General features: G+C 34.2%; 2 protein-coding genes across 4 annotated transcripts in view; one reads left to right on the top strand and one right to left on the bottom strand.

Moving 5' to 3' along the window:
* Window positions 1-20,492, bottom strand: part of LOC126973288 (vesicle transport protein GOT1B) — a 276,130-nt gene that overhangs the window by 34,054 nt on the left and 221,584 nt on the right. The gene's annotated exons all lie outside the window — the stretch shown is intronic.
* LOC126973220 (serine/threonine-protein kinase 10) overlaps window positions 12,045-20,492 on the top strand; it is a 73,107-nt gene continuing 64,659 nt past the window's right edge. For all 3 annotated transcript variants that reach the window (XM_050820409.1, XM_050820407.1, XM_050820408.1), the window contains exon 1: window positions 12,045-12,232. The gene's annotated coding sequence lies outside the window, so the exon portion shown is untranslated. The remainder of the gene's footprint in view (window positions 12,233-20,492) is intronic.

Genomic DNA, 20,492 nt, shown 5'->3' on the forward strand with positions numbered 1-20,492 from the left:
TTTTCACTTGAAAATTGTAGATGTCCGCCAGATGTAACGCAAAGAAAAATCGCTTGCAAGAAATTGTAGGCGATGTGATCACTTGGCACCTATGGGGCCTTAGACCAGAGGGGGTGGTGTCGGCTGTTGAAGCAGCAACGCATACACGGTTACCTTTCGCGGAAGGAGACGGCTCTGAAAAAGGATAACAATCTGGTTACTGCCGAAGAATTGGCGGTCACTGAATTATGGGAAATTAAAGATGAATTCACTATTATAAAATTATGTAAAAATAAATGTTTTCCGCACTTAGGCAGTTAGGAATAGGTATTAGGTTTTTGTTGGTTAGGCTAGTTATCAAAATGGCTAAACCGATTTTGACAAATCTTTTACTGGTAGAACCACTGAACACTATTACTTATACGCTATTTTTATTTTAAAATATTTTCTACATTCTGTGCAGTTAAAGTACTTTGTACGTGAAATAGGTACAAACTGACCTAATACTAAGTTGCTTTGAAGAATGATATAGGTATCTGTCTCTGCCTTAACTTTATTCACTAAAGTATTTTATGCATCAGTTGTATGTAATGTAAAACACGAGTGGCGTGGATTGCGCAGCCGCAGGCGAACATCGTAAGGAATGACGCCACGAGCGTTTTTTGACCTAGTTCAACGTGTCCTATACAATATTTTTTCTACTAGATAATTTTAAATAATAAAACAAAACTCAACTCTTACACAGGAAATATATTGTACATACACATACATATCTCTGGTAAGCGGTTTCATCTTGCCTTCAAAGATTGGCAAAGGTATACCGGCCCAACGCGGGAAAATTGAAAATTACAAAATATACCGAACGGCATCGAATATTATATTTATATTTTTTTAAGTTGGCATTAAATTGTTTTATCTACACCCATGCTTTAAATCCTCTTTTATAGATTCAGAAACAGTTAGCTTATTGCCAACATTAAAACACCCAATGTTCTAATAACCATTACATCATCCAAAAGAGTTGTAATGTTGTACTGAATTTCATAACAACACTCCTATGTTTTTTTTTTATCCCTTCATGCGCAAAGAGTTTCAACGGACAGCCACATTCTAATTGCTCGATGCGTGGTATCTTTATGAATTTCAAAAAGAGAACATTTTCGTTTACGCGTGTTCCACACTAAAAGAACGTCGCGCGCTGTAAAAAAAAAGTAGGTTATTCGAATCCCCGCAATTTTTCTTTGATATTTTTATTGTTTTGTTTACAAAAAATGAGCGATTCATTTTAAGCGCTGCAAAAGAACATTATATTCGAGTGATTTTAATTATTGCACTATAGTAACTAAATGTAAATTACTACTAAAATAAATGATTGATACATTAATACTTAGTTTATTTGTATACAATCAGTAATGAATGATAATAAGTTACTACCTACCTAGTTTAGGTGTTTTAATGTTAGCAGTAAGCTAAATGTTCCAGAATCTTTTAGAGGATTCATATTCTGGGTGTAGATAAAGTCTTGTATGCAACTGTTGATAATTAGTTATTAAAACACTCATGTGATACTATTATCCACATTCGTGTTTAAATACCCCTTATTACACAACGGTTGCATAAATAACTATAGTCTTAATGATTTATACATGAATATTTTATATTATATGTAATATAGTATGTACTACGTACCGATAACCTAATATTTCTATGAGCCTACCATACCTAAGCTAGTTGTCTGTGGCACCAAAACAACTGGTATTTTTTAGGCCATAGGGTATAGATTTTTTCAAAGACTCGATAAAGTTTGTAGGTATTTATATTACTGATCGTGACAGATAAAAGTAGAGGAGTAGAAAAAACCATTTAAAATAAAAATCACCGTGACATTAAAGAATTGAACACAAAACTCTTTGATTGCTTCGTCTTCTTCGACTTACAGCCAGGATAGACCCCTGATGACCTTGTAGTCACAGAAAACTTGCTAAGCCTTGAACTCAATTCGTTGTAATTTAATCTTTCTGTAAATTTGCTGCAGTTTAAGCCCACAGCTGTGACTTTCATACAATTGTGTACTAGCTTATAATTTTCCACGTAGCAAGTCCGCACCTTGCCGAATATGTCGATATGTTGCACGCCGTTGAGCCGGCTGCACCGTTTATATTTTTCGTTGGTAAGAGTTCCGATGGACGTCATTGTAAATATACACTTAAAATTTTTAGGATACGATAAAATTTGTCACGTTGAAAATCACATATTTAGTTATCTGTCACATTAAGAAGAAGGTTTTGAGTTTTCAAACCTACATGGTTATTGGTTAGCAATGATGGAAATCGGAATAAAAGATTTTAAGGTATTTAGATTGGACAATGGATTTATCGGTTTCTATATTCATACTGTGTTTGTGAGAAAAATAGTTGAAACCATAGATCTATTAGACCAAAGAATGGCAATGCGAGAGTCAGCATATCGTATAAGAGTGTGTTAGAGCGAGATGGACAGACGAGACCATTTCCGTACAAGCTATTGGAAAATATATGTGCTTACATTGTCTTTAAGCACGCTTTTGCCGTTCCGCTATTAGACTGTGAATTGAGATTGGCGTTGCGTAGAGATGTCGCTTCATTGTGTGTCTTCTACCGCATTTATCACGGGGAGTGTTCCAAAGAGCTGTTTAACCTGATTCCTGCCGCTGAACTCCACCACAAGTTAGGATATCATCCCCACCATCTGGATGTGTGGCGGTCCTCCACAGTGCGGTTTTCAAGGAGCTTTCTTCCACGTACTACAAAGCTGTGGAATATGCTTCCTTCTGCGGTGTTTCCGGGACAATACGACATGGGTACCTTCAAAAACAGTGCGTACACCTTCCTTTAAGACCGACAACGCTCCTGTGACCCGTACGCTCGTTTGTCCTCCTATTCCATAAAATAAAATTATGTAGAATGTCATTGTTTCTAGTGATCTATATTTGGAGTGAATCTAGGACAATGACTCAATTACAGCTTTTGTTGAAGCCCATTCGAACAATCTACCGAAACTCGATGCACTTATGATGACAGCATACTTTGCATGAAATCTCGATTTTACGAGCTGATACGAAATATGAAAGAAGTGACAGGTGCTATGTAATTATTATGTGTCTATGGTATAGTTTAGTTCATAATATAGATTTTTTTCAGAAATGTTAATAAATAACGCTCAGAACGATAGTTTCATACATAGCTCCTGTCAATATTGAAGTGTATGTTTAATTAATGTGTGCGTGAGCGTCACGTACTTATAATCGCCAACACGTACAGACAGCCAAATAATGTTGCAAGTGAACAGACATTTCCCTAAATCAGTATATTGTTAGAAATACTAGTTTATATTTAATAAAGAAAGAATGAATAAAATATAAATTAAGAATTTAATGAAAACATCACGTATTAATTATTGTTGTAACAATTTTGAAAGTGTAAGTAAAGAAGTTCTATAGAATCGTTGTTTTTTGAAACTCGATGAAACGAAAAAGCGAAACGATAGAGGTGCCGTTCCCAGCTATATCCGAGGTTATCTAAAGAGCAGAGAACGAATTTGGGATAATTTTTGAAATCTAAGATGGCCGCCATGCAAAATTATTTTTTGAACAATATGGATATCGTATCCGAGGTTCTCGAGGGTGCAGTGAACGAATTGGGATCATTTTTTAAATCCAAGATGGCCACCGTGCAAAATTATTCTTATTGCCATCCTGGATTTAAAAAAAAAACAAAATGGCGTAAAACCGAAAATCGTGACGATTTGCTATAAAATTTTTCTCATACATCGATACAGAAGTTTCACTTTTAAAACATACCGACGTATTGACAACCTCCTCCTTTTTTGAAGTCGGTTATAAAGAGTAGCCGTAAATGTTCTCAAGAGCTCAACCTTTTCCAAACATATGGTAAATTCAGTAATTTAAAAGAAATATTTATGGTGACTGTTCAAAGCGCTTAGTTTAAGCCTAATTGAATTAAGATTATTTGACTTTGAATACTTATAACATCATGTGGCGTCGTACATTATAACCTCCTTTCAATATCTACCCATAAACACAAAAAACTATCCCAGCGGTGGAACTCGGGCTATATAGTAGGTACATTCATAGCTGGCAACATATTTTTTTAATGGCGTCTGTTTTGTTTACAAAATATTTTGCTGTTTTGACGTATGTATTAGCTGAAATTAAAAGTTGTGAAATAGTATTTAGGTGTGGAATGTGATTTTCTTTGCTTTGAGACACCCTTTCACTGCACAGTTAGTAATTTTTCAATTAAATTTGGCGCAATGATTGTCCTGGAAGTTGACGGAATTACACTGACGCGGCGGGAAACGTATGTGCTTAAAAGGACCACATTGAAACTGCTTCATTTCGCTTGGGCCTAGTCACGTTCTAAGCGTTTTGATTATTCTAAGCAATTTTAAGTTTATAATATACCAAAACATAATCAATAGGTAGCGATTAGTCATTGAAATTGCTCCTAAACTCCTATTTTTAAATATAATTCGTAATAATTTACACGTAATTGTACAGTTCACTCAAGTGTGATAAAGTAAATACTAAATAAATATGTAATTTTGTACTTACATACTTAAAACTCGTTATTTTGATTTCTTTGATTTAAACCAAATCTTCTACTGCTTAACAGCTTAAATGCAAAACTTATTTCTTCATATTAACACTAAGCTAATTTATACCTACTATAAATATTTTATATAGTATAATTACGTAAAAATGATCTTTTTTCCTTTTTTATGAATACAAGGGCTCGTCCCTTAACTAAGTCCTTAGCTAAATTAAGAGTAGCAGTTTAATCGTATTAAAATGCATCCACCAACTTTTGCACTATGAAATCAAAGTTGAAATCAGAGCTCAAGAAAGTTAGCCCCCCAGATTTTTTATTTTTTTTTATTACATCGTCAGTTCGCCATTTGTTCGTGATTGTTCTCTATAAACATTTGTTTGTTCTCGATTTATTTATTTAAAAAAAATGCAATTCATTAAAATTGGTTAGGTTAGGTTATGTTAGAACAGTTAAAACAACGCACGAGCCGAGCGTAGCGTGCCGCAACAGCGGCCGGCGAGTGCCAGAACCAAATAGTAAGCGTTTCCCCCCATTAACAGGGGGCGGGGGCTAACTAAAGGGTATGTTTTTGATTAATTGTTTTCAATTAAACAACAAAAGAACAAACAATTATTTATAGCGAACAATTAAGAACAAACTACGAACTAACGATATGCGATATTGAAAATTCAAAAATAGAAAAAAATTTTTTTTTGGGGGGCTAAGTTTGATGAGCCTGAAATCAGCCCGTACTGCCAGTAAAAATATTTTAGAATACCTACATAACACAAATAAATGAAAAATAGTAAACGATAAATACTTTATTACAAAGCACTAGCAAACTGAGAGTAATTTAATATTTTATAATCATTAAGTTTTGGGTTTAACTAGATACAAACGGAAGTTTCCTTTTATTGTCTATGGCTATGAAAAAGCGCGGGAACTCTTGATTGCTTAGGGCGGCCTTTTTAACTATAAAATTAAATATTTAATCCTCAAATTTTTGAAAAGTATATAAGTATTTGTATATGTTTATTATTTAATTTGTTTAGTATAAGTAAAAGTCTATATATTTAGTGATTTAAGTTTGTGCTAAGAGATATCGAAAAGGCGGAAAAAAACCAAGCCGGAACGAGATAAAGGAGTCTATTTTAGATTCCACCTCTGAAAGTAGCGAATACTCAGATTCGCGTACAGATTTGGAAGACCACGAGGACTTTTATATGCCATATAGGGTGGCCGACTATTGTCGCCGATATCCGGAATACGCAGGTGCCGGTCATGAATTTATAGTCTTCATAGAGTGTCACTGAACAGCCACTTGGTAGTCGTGACATGCTAACTCTTAGTAGCTACTTATCGCGCTTCATTAAAGGCATTAAATATCTTAAGAAACTCAACAAATATAAGATAGGAGTAGTGTTTGAACGACCCAATTTGGCTAATACATTCCTAGACAACACGACATTTTTAAGGGAGCAAAATATTAAGGCGTCCATCCCAGCTGGTGCCACTGAATTGTCTGGAGTGATTTCCTCCGTACCCATTGATATATCCAACAAAAAAATTTTCAAATCTTTGTCAAGTACAAAAAAGTTATTTCTGTTCGGCGTATAATGAAAAAAAAAACAAATCCGATAGTGGTTTTATATTACAACCTACACAGGCAGTCATTATTACTTTTGCGTCATCTACTTCACTCCCAGATTACGTTCACTTAAAGATGTGGCGTCTACCAGTGCGACCTTATGTGCCGCCAGTTAAGCAGTGTTTCCGATGCCTTAGGTTTGACCACTTGGCTAAATTCTGTAAGAATGCTCAGCGTTGCTCAATCTGCACTGAAAATCATTCATATAAAGAATGTACTATACCTATTGACAAAGCAGTATGTGTGCACTGTAAAGGTAACCATCTTACAGTATCAGGTCAATGCCCTATAAAACAGAAAAAGATATTGGATAGTAAAAATAAAAGTAAAACACCATTATCAGATTCATTTAAACATCCAACAAACTTTCCATCACTCAATAAGACAGAGAACACACAAGACATCATTAATTTAATTTTATCCAATCCAGCAGCAATGAACCTTATCACAGATCAATAATAAAAGTCATTACACTAAATAAAACACAGAATCAAAGCATTAGCTCACACGCAATTAGTTCAGCTATTAAGGACACCATACAAATTAAAAATAAAACGTCACATTAAACTGTCACAAACTTAACATAGTACAGTGGAATGCTCAAAATCTGTTCAGTAACAGACTTGAGCTTCAAAACCTACTTTATGAGCAGGACATGCACATAGCACTTATACCAGAAACTTGGCTTAAACCAAATATACAGTTTTCTATCAGAGGTTATACAATACTAAGAAATGATTGTGGTAATGATCACAATGGTGTAGCAATTTTTGTTAGAAATGGCATTTATTTTCAAAAGTTAGAAACATTTTCTGATAACTCCTTGCAAAAAGTAGCAATCAAAATTAAATACAAACAAAAAGACATCTCAATTGTTAGCTTTTATAGTCCTGGCAACAGTGTACCTAACTTTGGCAATTCTAAATTTAATAGAATCACTAATAATTGCTGGTGATTTTAATGCTCACCATACCATTTGGGGTTGCAATAGAACCAATTCTAGAGGTAGAGACATCATGGATGTACTGGACGATAATGACTTACTGCTCTTAAATAATGATCAACCAACTACAGTGGGTACTAATTCTTGGAGACCAAATGGACTAGATCTAACAATAGTATCATCTTCATTATTCCTGTGCTGTGAATGGCAAGTTCATCAGGACTCTTTGGGCAGCTATCACTTGCCTACAATCACAAAATTTTCCATGGTAGTGTCGGAAACTGAATCTTCTTCAATTCCATCCAACATTCCTCCACACAGTAATCTGAACATAGTAAATTGGGACCAATATGAGAACTTAGTAAATGACTTGTTAAAACAATTTGATATAAATAATTGTAATCTACAGAAGTCTTACAATAACTTCTGTTCCATAATTCTTAGAGTGGTAGAAAATTCAGTACCTAAAACAAACTACCACTGTAACAATATTACTAATCTACCTAAAAGAAAGCGACAACTTCCCTGGTGGAATGGGCAATGTACTAAGGTGGTAGAAGATTGCAAACAGGCTTATCTGTTATTCAAATCAAATTGCAATATCCAAAACTACATTCATTTTAAGCAAGCTCAAGCAAAGAAAAAATGTATATTAAGACTTGAACGTCGTAAATCCTGGACAGATTTTTGCTCCACCATAAATAGGTTAACACCAATGAAACAGATTTGGACAAAAATGAGGAAATTTAAGAACTTTTATTCTAATAATAATTGTTTCTCTAGCAATAATTGGATATTCAACTTTTTACACAAATATAATCCAGATACAGTACCAAATTTGACAATTATTCACAATAATCATCCTTTAAATAGCACCAACTCTTTTATGATTGCCCCTTTTACTATTGAAGAATTATTAAAAGCTGGTCTATCATCAAGAAAGGACTCTGCATGCGGTTTGGATTGGCTCTCCTATAAAATGCTTAAACTCCTAAACTCTTCTAACTTAAATAAGTTTCTAAAAATATTAAATCTCCTATGGAAGAACTCCATTATTCCAGAAGAATGGAAAACAGACTGTCTAATTCCAATTTTAAAGCATGGGAAAGATTCTAGTTCAGTTGATTCATATCGTCCTATCACACTAAGCTCGTGTGTTGGTAAAATTTTTGAACAATTAATAAAACAGAGATTAATATTTTATATTGAAAGTAACAACCTCTTACCTAAAACAATTTGGATTTCGATGTGGTCGTTCTGCTTGTGAGAGTATACGGCATTTATGTCTTGACATCCATAGTGCCCAGATTGACAATAAGATATTGGCTGGTGTTTTTTTGGATGTTGTAGGAACATTTAATAATGTTGATTTAGAACAATTATCACCCATTCTTCTATCCTTAAATGTCCCTGAAAAAATAGTTAGTTTGATATTCAATTTCTTGCATGGTCGTAAACTTTATGTTAGAGTCAATAACCAATTAATAGGTTCTCGATATTCATATAGAGAGAGATATAGCACTCAAAAAATTGGAGCTTTATTTTCAATATCTTGAGGTCAGTATTGACAAAAGCAAAGTAGTAATATTTTCAAAGCATTCTATAAGAATAAGAGATGCAAAAATATATTATGGTACTCAGGAAATTTCAATAGATAATTCAATAAAGTTTTTAGGAGTTACGTTTTTAAGTAATTTTAGATGGCACAAATATGTTGAAATATTAGAAAATCGAGCATTAAAGGCCTGCAATATTCTGAAATCATTAGCTGGTACATATTGGGGTGCAGACCCATGCATCTTGCTAACACTATATAAGTCATTAGTCCGTAGCCATTTTGAGTATGCCTTCTTTTGTTATGGTGGAGCAATTGCATTAGTGAATAAATTAGATAAAATACAAAATAAATGCTTAAGGATCATAACAGGCGCTTTTAGGTCTACTCCTATTATATCATTACAAGTAGAATGGTATAAGAGGATCTGCACTCGATCTTCTGATCTCATATTTAAATAATAGGATTCAGAGGGTCGAGGTGAATGGCAGCAGATCTCCTGGGACTCCTCTCGGTATGGGGGTACCACAAGGGTCTATTCTTGGACCCTTCCTCTTCCTAATTTATATAAATGATCTACCTAACCTTGTAGAAAAAAACACAAGGTGGTATTGTTTGCGGATGACACTTCACTTATATTCAAAGTGAAACGAAGCCAAGTTTTAAATGAAGAATTAAACAATGCTATCTATCTGACATCGTGTACTGGTTTAGCGCCAATAACTTATTGTTAAATAATCATAAAACCAAATATATTAAATTCACCGCGCCAAATGTCAAAAATGTAGATGCGAATATTTTATTAAATGTAGAGGTCGTAAAACCAGTGGAATCTGCTATATTTCTTGGCATTACTCTTGATTCCAAATTGCAGTGGGGGATATTGAAGGATTGGCGAATAGGCTTAGTTCTGCAGCATATGCGGTTAAGAAAATCAGACGGTTAACTGACATAGATACGGCGAGATTAGTATACTTTAGTTATTTTCATAGTATTATGTCCTATGGTATATTGTTATGGGGCAGTGCGGCCGATATTAATACTATCTTTGTGCTGCAGAAGAGGGCTATTCGCGCGATTTATAACCTAGGTCCTAAAGAATCATTAAGAGAAAAATTTAAAGAAATAAACATTTTGACTGTTGCTTCTCAATACATTTTTGATAATGTTTTGTATGTTCATAAGCACATTGAGGAATTTTCTAGAAACTGTGACATTCATAATGTTAACACGAGGAACAAACATAAACTTGTTATGCCTACTACTCGGTTGGGTCGAGTTAGTAAGTCTTTTGTTGGGCGATGTATATGCTTCTACAATATGATCCCGGAAAATGTACAAAAACAAATGTGTTACGAAATTTAAAAGAATTTTTAAAAAATGTTTGTGTGGGAAAGGTTATTATAGCATAAATGATTTTCTTAATGACACCACGGACTGGGATTAAAGCGAACACCCTCAGGCTCTTTAATTATTAATGTTTATTGTACGATATTACATTGTAATCCATATTTTATATAAAAAATAAAGCCCGCTGAGTTTCTTGCGCCCATTCTTCTCAGGTCTGAGGCAGTCTCTTTTGAATGGGTGGTAGATTTTGACGTTCAATAAGTGATTATAAATCCTATTTTGAATAAAAATATTTGAATTTGAATTTAGAATGTAATATTCCCCCACTAGCTCTTAGATTCAAATATCTACAAACAAAATTCTTTCTCAAATTAACTTCTATTAATAATCATCCACTCCTATTAAAGATACAGGACTATATTAACCAAACTGACAATAATTCCTACTATCAAGTAGAAGGCATCTCTGATTTGTTACATTTTTCTTGTGATCATAATCTATTTTCTAGTATTCTTTGGCCATGTTATTTAAATTCTTATAATTCAAAATATACACCTATTAAAATAATTATTAATGAATCATTAAAATATAAGGAAGATGTATATAGTATGCTGTCAGAGTGGCAAAATTATAACCAACTTTATACTGATGGATCTAAAAGTAATACTGCTGTCTCTATGGCAGTTTATGATATACAACTGCGGAGTGGGTTTGGTCATAGGTTAAATACCTTGGCTAGTACACAGCAGAATGTGCTGCCATATATGCTGCTCTAGAATATATTGGAGAACAGTCATATAATAATTGGATTGTTATAACAGATAGCATAAGTGTTTTAAAAGCTTTACAATATTCTAAATGTAATGTTACAACTAATTTCATCATTTACAATATTAGAGACAAATATCAATGCTTATCCCTAACAAAAGCTATTGTTTTATTCTGGACTCCTTCACACATAGGCGTGGAAGGAAATGAACAAGCTGATTATCTTGCTAAATCTATTGTGAATAGTAATCAGATACATACTACTTTGACACACAGATGCACTGTCTCATTTTAAAGGTACATTCTTGCAAGACTTTCAGAATTATTGGCAACAAGTTGTTTAAACAAAGGGCAAATGGTTATCCGACATTAAAAACGAAATCTCTCCTCCCTGGTTTGTTTAAAAGATCACATTTTCTTTGACTGTCCCCAATATAATCTTCAAAGATTTACATTGATAGATTGCCTCTTGGATATTTATAAGAATGCTGAAGACATCCCGCGCTCACTTCAGCAGTTATTGAAAACTTATGACTGCTTCGTGCCGCTTTACAAATTTATAGTTTCAACGGTAGGCGAAATTTGAATATACGGCTTGGCTTTTGACACAATCCCTTACACAGACTTAAAACATATTCGTCCATAAATTTTATTGGACTTGTGTTTATAATGTAAATTTTAATGTATAAATGTAAATATTGTATTTGTAGCTATACCTTAAATTAGTTTCATTTTACCTTATAATTATATTCAACTAATATTCATCATTATTACTTATAATTCATGTATAATATATTTCTTATAACGTATATGAGATTTATATTTTAGTATTATATCATAAAAGTTTATTATTAAAAATAAGGGGCTAAGCTTGATCTTCATTGGAACAAGAATATTATCAATAAAAGACTTGGCTTCGGTCTTCATGCGAACCTATATGTATATGAAGAAAATGAAACATGAAGAACACGAAATACTACTTTTATAGGAAATTGTACTATTTATGTTTGAAGATGAAGATTATATAAATACTTAGCTTGACTTTGAATAAGCTGTGTAACGTGAAGAATAGAAAAATAAAAATGAAGACTTGGCTGTATGGGCTTTTGACCCCTTTGCCTGTCCAGATGGACGAGCAGAACCAAAAAAAAATGTCTATAGCTATCTATGCTATGCTATGACAAACGTAGTTGACGAAATCAAAATGGCGTCTTTCACGAGATAGTGATTAGAAACATCCGCCGCATACATATTTATTAAATGTTAAAAATAATCGTGGTTTTCCAAATTTTTGTAAACATACAACATTTTGTGAACTTGTTAAGTGTTGAATAGTGAGATATTTCAAGATTGTGATCGTTGGGATTATTTATTTATAAGCTTTTAAAAGTCTAAACAAGGTATGTCCTTTCACCTATCGTATAATTTAACTTAATTAATCATTAAAATGTAGAGCTTAGTTATACTTCTATCACGTTATCGTTATTGAATTGAACATATGTGTTGGAATTAGGATACTATGCATTCTGAGTTATTTGACTTAGTAGGTGAGTCGTATCTGAATTTTATGTTCGTGTCTTTTGCAGGCGAGGTTAATATTCGTAAAGTTCCTCATTCTCATGCTATCCGTTTAATATTTATAGCTGATAGCTGACTGCATTATATACCATAAATAACCAAATATTGACTTCTAGTTTAATATGATTGTTATCCTGTGGATCTAATTTACAAAACATAGTTTTCCAATATGATTTCGTACCTAATTCACAGACTTATATATAAAAATACATTATTAGTCGTCATTATTAATTCGTATATTGAATGCTCTGCAGTCTGATTCATACATGTCTATAATTAATTTATTTTATTATTAGTAACTTGTCAAGCAGCATTCCTATGTTATTGGTGTGTAAATATATCTATAGCTAGTCTTGGAATTGTGTCATATTTATTTGTACTGATCACACATAAAGTCATGCCTATATTTTAAAATAAACAATTGTATTGTTAATTTTTTATTATTAGAGGGACAAATGCAAAAGAAGTAGACCTGATGTTGAGTGAGAACCATTTACAAGGACATCTGCAATGCCAGAGTCTAATACATGTGTTTACTTTGATGTGAGGGTATGCTTTAAGGCTTAAGCCCTACGTTAGTTCAGAATAACTGTAGCCAGGGGAAGATTCTACAAAGTGTGTGAGCCTAAATTTTTATTGCAAATCATACGGTTATGGATTATCAACAGACAGATTTATAGTCATATACACATAATATCAGCAGAGAATATTTAATAGTTTAAGTACAGAAGGCTTACTCTTCAAAATCAATGAAATAAGCAGGGATTCTTACGGCCATACAATAAGGTGCAATTCAGATTGCACAGCGCTGTTAACCAACTATTGCCTCTCTTTCTATCACATGACTTACTCATACTGACAACATTATGCGCTTCTTTACCTTAAAACTGTACCTACCTAGTAGAAGGTCATCTTATATAAATAGCTCAGTTTCAATTGTATAAATAGCTATGTAATCATAATTTTTAATCAATATTTGTATGATGTATATGATACTTCCACACATCCTCTTAGGTAATATCACAGAGTAGAGACAGATACTGACATATTTAGTATTATATTATATTAGCAACAACAAACAACTTTCCTGTAATGGGCTCTTGGTCTAAGTACAAAAAACGAAAAAAACCATTGAATCTACTTGGTAATTTCACAATAGAAATAATCACTTTAAATAGGATTGTTTTAGTGACTTTTGGAAGCTTAAAAATATTAAATTACACGATGACTTTAATTGAACACAATTGATCAAAAGTGTCACAAAAATAAATTAAAACAGAATATTAATAGTGAATTGGGAACTATAGGTGCATCAATATTCACCAGTTGGAGGCTCGGTGCCTATTTATGCCCTGAAGCAGTAATGTGTATGCATTATTGTGTATTGGTCTGAAGGGAGCTGTACCTAGTGAAATTGTGTGACTCAAGGTAATGGGCCCAAGTGTGTTTCTCAGAATTTTTGCATTTTAAAAATCCTGAGTGGCACTGCTTTATAATGGGCAGGGCATTATCCGTTACCTTCAGCTGAACGTCCTGCTTGTCATCCCTCATTTTCAAAACAAACAAAAATAATTTTCTACATCACTCCCCTCACATATCTTATTGCTGGGTTAAGTTGCTCCGATTTGTTAAGCCTACTATTGAGTAAACGGCACTAGTTTATCATAGATTCTATGTTTAGCACAATAAAGTTAATATTTATTATATAGTTGTGAGATGACATCATTGGTGATTTGGATATCCATTAGTCATTTGTCTTCAATAATATTTACAATACAGTGATGTTTTTAAATACCTAAAAGCTATAATCACTACATATTATAAAACCAAAGACTCCGCCGTCTCTGTCTGTTTGTCTGTATAAACTCAAAAGCTACGTTGTTAAGGTTCTGTTTAGTTTTTTGTATATGGTATGGTATAGGGGCTCATGTTTCCGCAGTTAAAGCACTAGTATGGGTCCATTTTGTGTGTGATTGATTTTTGAGTGAGATTTTGAATACTTTAATGATATTTGTTGGAGGTGTTGGAAAAAAGAGAGCCGTCTGATAGCTTTGAGATAATATAAAAACATAATGCATGTTGGAATTGTGTATTTTATATACATCTACAGAAAAGTCCACAAAGGTTATCTCTTAAGGAAAACATAATATATCCATCATTAAAAACATAAAGTGGTAATGTAAAAGCTGTTTTCACAAATATTAATTAATTCTTATCAACAACCCTCCCCCCGCACCATCTTTCCTACTACAAACAAATGGTTGTTGAAGGGTAGGATCATATAGGTCATTCAGAAATACATCTTTCTTTACACATTTTTTGATGGCTTAAGACATCATTATTCCCGAATACTTACATTATATTTTTTTTCTATTGACTCAACAGCATCCGTTGGGTCAGCTAGTTATAAAGATAACCAAATATGTAACTAAGTTGGACTAAACTGCACTCCATGAAGTAATCCCCATTCAAAATCCGTTCATTAGTTTAGTGAGTCCATCGCTGACAAACAACTTATCACATAATTTATATATATTAAGATTTCAGTATTGACTCCTGTTTTGTGGTATATATTGTGGTACCTATTTTGCTTGAAAACATCTAGGGTGCAGCCCTTTATGAGCCCAGTGTGATTTGGTGAAGTTCACACACAACCTATGAAATTCTTGGCAGGTGTAACTGTGAGAGCATCAATTAAATGTGCATTTGCTTTCAAAAATAAAAAACACTAACAGTAGGAGGCTCCTATGCACAGGATGCCGTCTAGATGTGGGTACCACAACGGCACCTATTTCTGCCATGAAGCAGTAAATGTGTAAACTAAACAAAACTGAAGGGTGCCGTAGATAGTGAATTACTGGGAATTAAATGATAAATAGTGAAAAACTGAATTACTAAATGAGACTTGACATCTTATGTCTCAATGTGAGGAGCACAATTGTAGTGCAAATCAGAATTTTCAAGTTTGATTTGAGCGATTGACAAAATTGGAGTTGACTCCTCTTCATCTTTAGCATTCTCACTTAGGGCTCCTTTTTGTGTTTACATTCTCAATAAGTTCTTCAGTTCATTGAATTTCGTAGTGTGCCATTGCCACCAATGGAAGATAAAACATATTGTCTTAAATGGCAGGGACTGGCGTAAAATGGCGTATTATGCGAGAAATCGTATTAAATGTGATCGTATTAAGTGGGTTCTACATCAAACTTTCTTTACCAGTGGGAGGTTCCAATGCGCAGGAAGCCGCCTAGATTATGGGTACCACAACGGTGCCTAATTCTGCCGTGAAGCAGTAATAGCAATAAACATTACTGTTTCGGTCTGAAAGGCGCCGTAGCTGGTCAAATTACTGGGCAAATGAGTCAGCTGCTCAGAATTTTTGGGTTTTTCAAGAATCCTCAGGGGCACTGCATTGTAATGGGTAGGGCGTATCAATTACCATCAGCTGAACGTCCTGCTCGTCTCGTCCCTTACTGTGTTACTCAATGATTGATTAAAGGCATAGATAGTGCACATTCCTCGGATGAAATCTCCGGTAAAATGGGGGCAATATCGTATTTTGTATTGATATTTCAAATGTGTAATATGAATATTCGAGGGTACAAGCAAAATGTTCACCCGTATATTCGTTGAAAAATATTTAGAAAGTTACAGGAGTAATGTACCTACTTTAAGATGAAATTATGTGTCAGATAAGAGTTTATCTCATGTTATCATTGTAACATCTTAGAGATAAGAACTCAGCTGAACACTTGCGTTATGTGACAAAGGTGATATCTAAATCATTTAACATATATACAATGCCATTAGTCTTACAGAGGGTAGTCAGAAATTATTTTAATTTTTACTACAATATCCCAGAAAATGTTCAAAACAAATGTATTACGAAATTCAAAATAATTGTTAAGAAATTTTTGTGTGGTATGACTTTCTTAATGATGATAACACAGATTGGGAATGGAGCGACCACTCTCAGGCTATTAAATAATAATTTTTATTGTACGATGTTATATTGTTGTATGATGATATGAGATGAAACAACAGACTTCGAAAAAAACTGTTCCTAAACAATATAATATGCACTAAAAAAACTTAACACGGGAAGCACCAGCTCTCAAATAATTTTTTTTCTTAATCAAAATCGGTCGATAGTTCTGACGTAATAAACATAAGAAATACAGTCGAAATGACAAGGTCCTCCTTTTTTGAAGTCGGTTAAGTAAGAAGCTTGCTGAGTTTTTTTGATACAGTCGAAATGACAACCTTAGGGACTACGCGCACTTATTCAGCTCCATTCGCGTTTCGCTGAACGAATTTGGTCACACTTATACAGCTCTGCTTCTATCAGCCGCGTACGGAACTTTAAATCACGTCTGCACTCTTTAATGTTTGCGTGCATAATGATCAATGCAGGATCAATACAGGTCGCAACTTGTCGACAAGGAGTCGCGAACCATCCCTGTAAAGAGCTGTTCCGCCGCATTCGACGGCGAACATTTATCCTCATTTCATGCTGGTTTGCCGCGAAAGCAGAATGGAAGCGGAAAGCTGAATCGACGCTTACACGTCTCCATACAAAATTGTTGTTTTCTATGCTGATAAGTGCGCGTAGTCCCTTATCCTTTTTTGAAGTCGGTCAAGTAAGAAATCCGCTGAGTTTCTTACGCCCGTTCTTCTCAGGTGTGTGGCATACTATTTTGAATTCGAATATTACGTGTGCTTCCTTGTGCGGTGTTTCCGGGACGATACGACATGGGTACCTTCAAAAAAAGCGCGTACACCTTCCTTAAAGGTCGGCAACGCTCCTGTGATTCCTCTGGTGTTGCAAGAGATTGTGGGCGGCGGTGATCACTTAACAACAGGTGACCCGTACGCTCGTTTGTCCTCCTATTCCATAAAAAAAAAAACGTACATCCATTCGTCACGACATTCTTTCCTGGATTCTTTGACTCTGGGCTCAGGCGGTCGGGGCCGTACCAGGCCGTACAGTTTTCGAATTAATGTCGATACCTCAGTTCCAAAGTGTAACAATTCTGAAATTCAGTAATTTTGAGATAAGTATAAGAAATTGCTCCATAAGCGATAACCCACCATTACCACAGAGAAACAAGTCGATAATTAAATGCAGCTTAGTTATAACTTACAATATTTATTCGTAAATCTAGCATATTTTCGTTCCAGACAGTATGTTTTCTCACAGCATTTATTTATGTAGGTCAAAGAATTACACTTATGAATGAATGTCTAAAAGTGTGAAGTTGTATATTATACCCTTAGATTAAGGATTGGTCTCCTCCGCTGCGCTCCAACTACATACCGCACTACCTAAGAACAATAGCTATTTTATTACAGCATCTATTAGATGCTTGTGTGCGTGGCATCTTGACACTCAATGGCATCTTTCAAATTGTGTAACATACGCTTCGTGTTATTTTACATTGAATTAATAAAATACAAAATACTTAGTGATTCCAGTGTCTTTATTTCTTGTAGTATTATTTTTACAAAGATTTACTACGTAACCCGGCACTTTAGTTTCAATTCTAGCAAAGTTTAACAGAACATTTGGCACGTCAACGTCACATATTGGTCGAGACTGGCTGGAGTACGCCCACTTGGGCGTAGTATTAGTTGCCGCACTGCGACTACGCCTGCGGTATCTATTTGGAGTTCAGCGGAGACCAATCCTTAATCTATGATACACTATTATAATAGGATTGATACACTTTTACACATATTATCTTGCCCCAAAATAGGCAAAGCCTGTGTACAATATACTTATTTCAACATACTTATAATCATCCATGACTCGGAATATACATCATATAATTTAAATATGCGTAAATTTATATAATTTATTTATAGATAATGCCTGAACAGTGGCTGGGACTTTATTATAAAAGTGTAAATATTTACCCTTATCTCTATTATGTATCTTATGATGTGATCCAATAGATAAAAGTTAAGAATTTATTGACGCACGGTTTGACAGTTCTGCTGTAAAACAATTTAATTATAACAACAGGGAGCATATTTTGCGAAATAATTCTTGATGTTATGATATATTATTGACAAATTAATAAAAAAACATTATTTTATTTATTATATACAGAACAACGTCTCTCGGTTCAACTAGATGATAATAAAAATCACTTAAGTCCATGTTTGGATAATGTGAATAGTCCTATTTCAATAACTGCAAAATGAAATGTATACGTAAAAGTAGTAATAGGAGATGCGGCTGTAAAAGGAATTCGCTCAAGACGAGTCAGGTGTAAGGAAAGCGTGTCACAGACGTGTCTTTTACACCTGTACAGTCGCGCACACAAGTGTTTAGCATAATATTAATTTATTATTGAAGATTATGGAAGGTCAAGAGTTTGGTATTACCTTGTGGTAAGTATTAACCGCAGCCTATGCTCTTGTGGCATTCTCGGGTCCTTAGTATTGTTAATAATTATTAAAATATTGTAAAACAAGTTAAATTCTAACAAAAGCTCGAAATAGAGGATAATACATAAAAAATAAGGCAGTAAAAGAAAACAAACAAGAATATCATAAAGTTTTTGCTGTATGATGTATATTAAAAACAAATTCGCTCGTCACCTTGAGACATAAGATTTTAAGTCTCATTTAAGTAAGTTATTTCACACGCTACGGCGTCTTTCAGACCGAAACACTAATGCTTACACATTACTGCTTCACGAGAGAAAAAGGCGCCGTTGTGGTACCCATAATCTCATAAGCATCCCTGTGCAAAGAAGCCTCCCACTGGTAAATGCCCTTGTGACCTCTTACGTTCATAAGATACATAATAGCTTTAATGGTAAACGTATACACTTTTATAATAAAGTCCCAGCCACTGTTCAGGCATAATCTATAAATAAATTTAAATGTCGCCGGTTCTTCTCTCTCAGACCACCATTTGTTTCCGAAGCGGTAGTAGTATCTAGTATATTAGAAATTCCATCAAAAAGAATTCTAAAGGAATCAATTTTGAGAAAATAAATGCTTTTTATGCCTTTTTACCCTTGGGTCTGGAATTTCCCATTCTTTTTATGCCCCGGGAAAGCACGGCAAAAGGCTCCATCAAGACGTATAAATTATCTAGGACTAATACAATAGTCACCACTTGTGTCGGCGACTGTACACGCACTAATGTACTTAGCTGTTTAGTGCGTGCCACTCCCTATGCGCACTTTTACTGCACAAGTCTTATTTATATAATACTTTCTACGTGGCTTGACAAGATTGTCTCCTAAGCCGATTAGTGCTTGTTGGGGGTTCGTCTCCCCCCGTGGGTCTTACGCTGTCAATCATTTAATAGTCTTAATATTTATGTCAATGACCTAATAGCACATTACATTCCCAATCTATACCAATTAATGGTTAATATCCGGGCGACCGAGCCTGAGTTTGGATTCGAACCGGGGTCTTCTGCTTTCCGGATCACCCAATGTCCCAATGTCAAGCACGGATAAAACTACATTTTTTTTAATTTAAAGATAGGTATCGATTTGTCGCCCGCGATATCCCCTGAATGAAAATCGTTGGAGCCGTTTTCGAAATTCAGATTATATATATATACACACACACACATATATATCTAATATATAAAATTCTCGTGTCATGGTGTTAAACATTGTACTCCTCCGAAACGGCTTGACCGATTCTCATGAAATTTTGAGTGCACATTGGGTAGGTCTGAGAATCGGAGATCTATTTTCCATCCCCCTAAATGTTAAGGGTGGTCCACATGAAATATGTATTTTTAATTTTGTTTGATTATGAGTCAGCATTAAAAATACATACAACTTCAAATTTTCACCCATCTACGATCAACAGTTACTTTTGTATCGCGATTTTAATATCGGCAAGACAACGTTTGTTGGGTCACCTAGTATATATATATATTTATATATACATACATACACACATACAAGAATTGCTCGTTTAAAGATATAAAATACTGCGAAAACTACTGAATCGATCGGATCACTACTTATACCATAACAGTGTGTCTCGGAGAAGGTTTTCGTATATGATATGTGATTACTTATTCGAAATCTAAATTTTTTAACT

Source organism: Leptidea sinapis, chromosome 29 (genome assembly GCF_905404315.1).
Source record: "Leptidea sinapis chromosome 29, ilLepSina1.1, whole genome shotgun sequence".
Classification (NCBI taxonomy): domain Eukaryota; kingdom Metazoa; phylum Arthropoda; class Insecta; order Lepidoptera; family Pieridae; genus Leptidea; species Leptidea sinapis.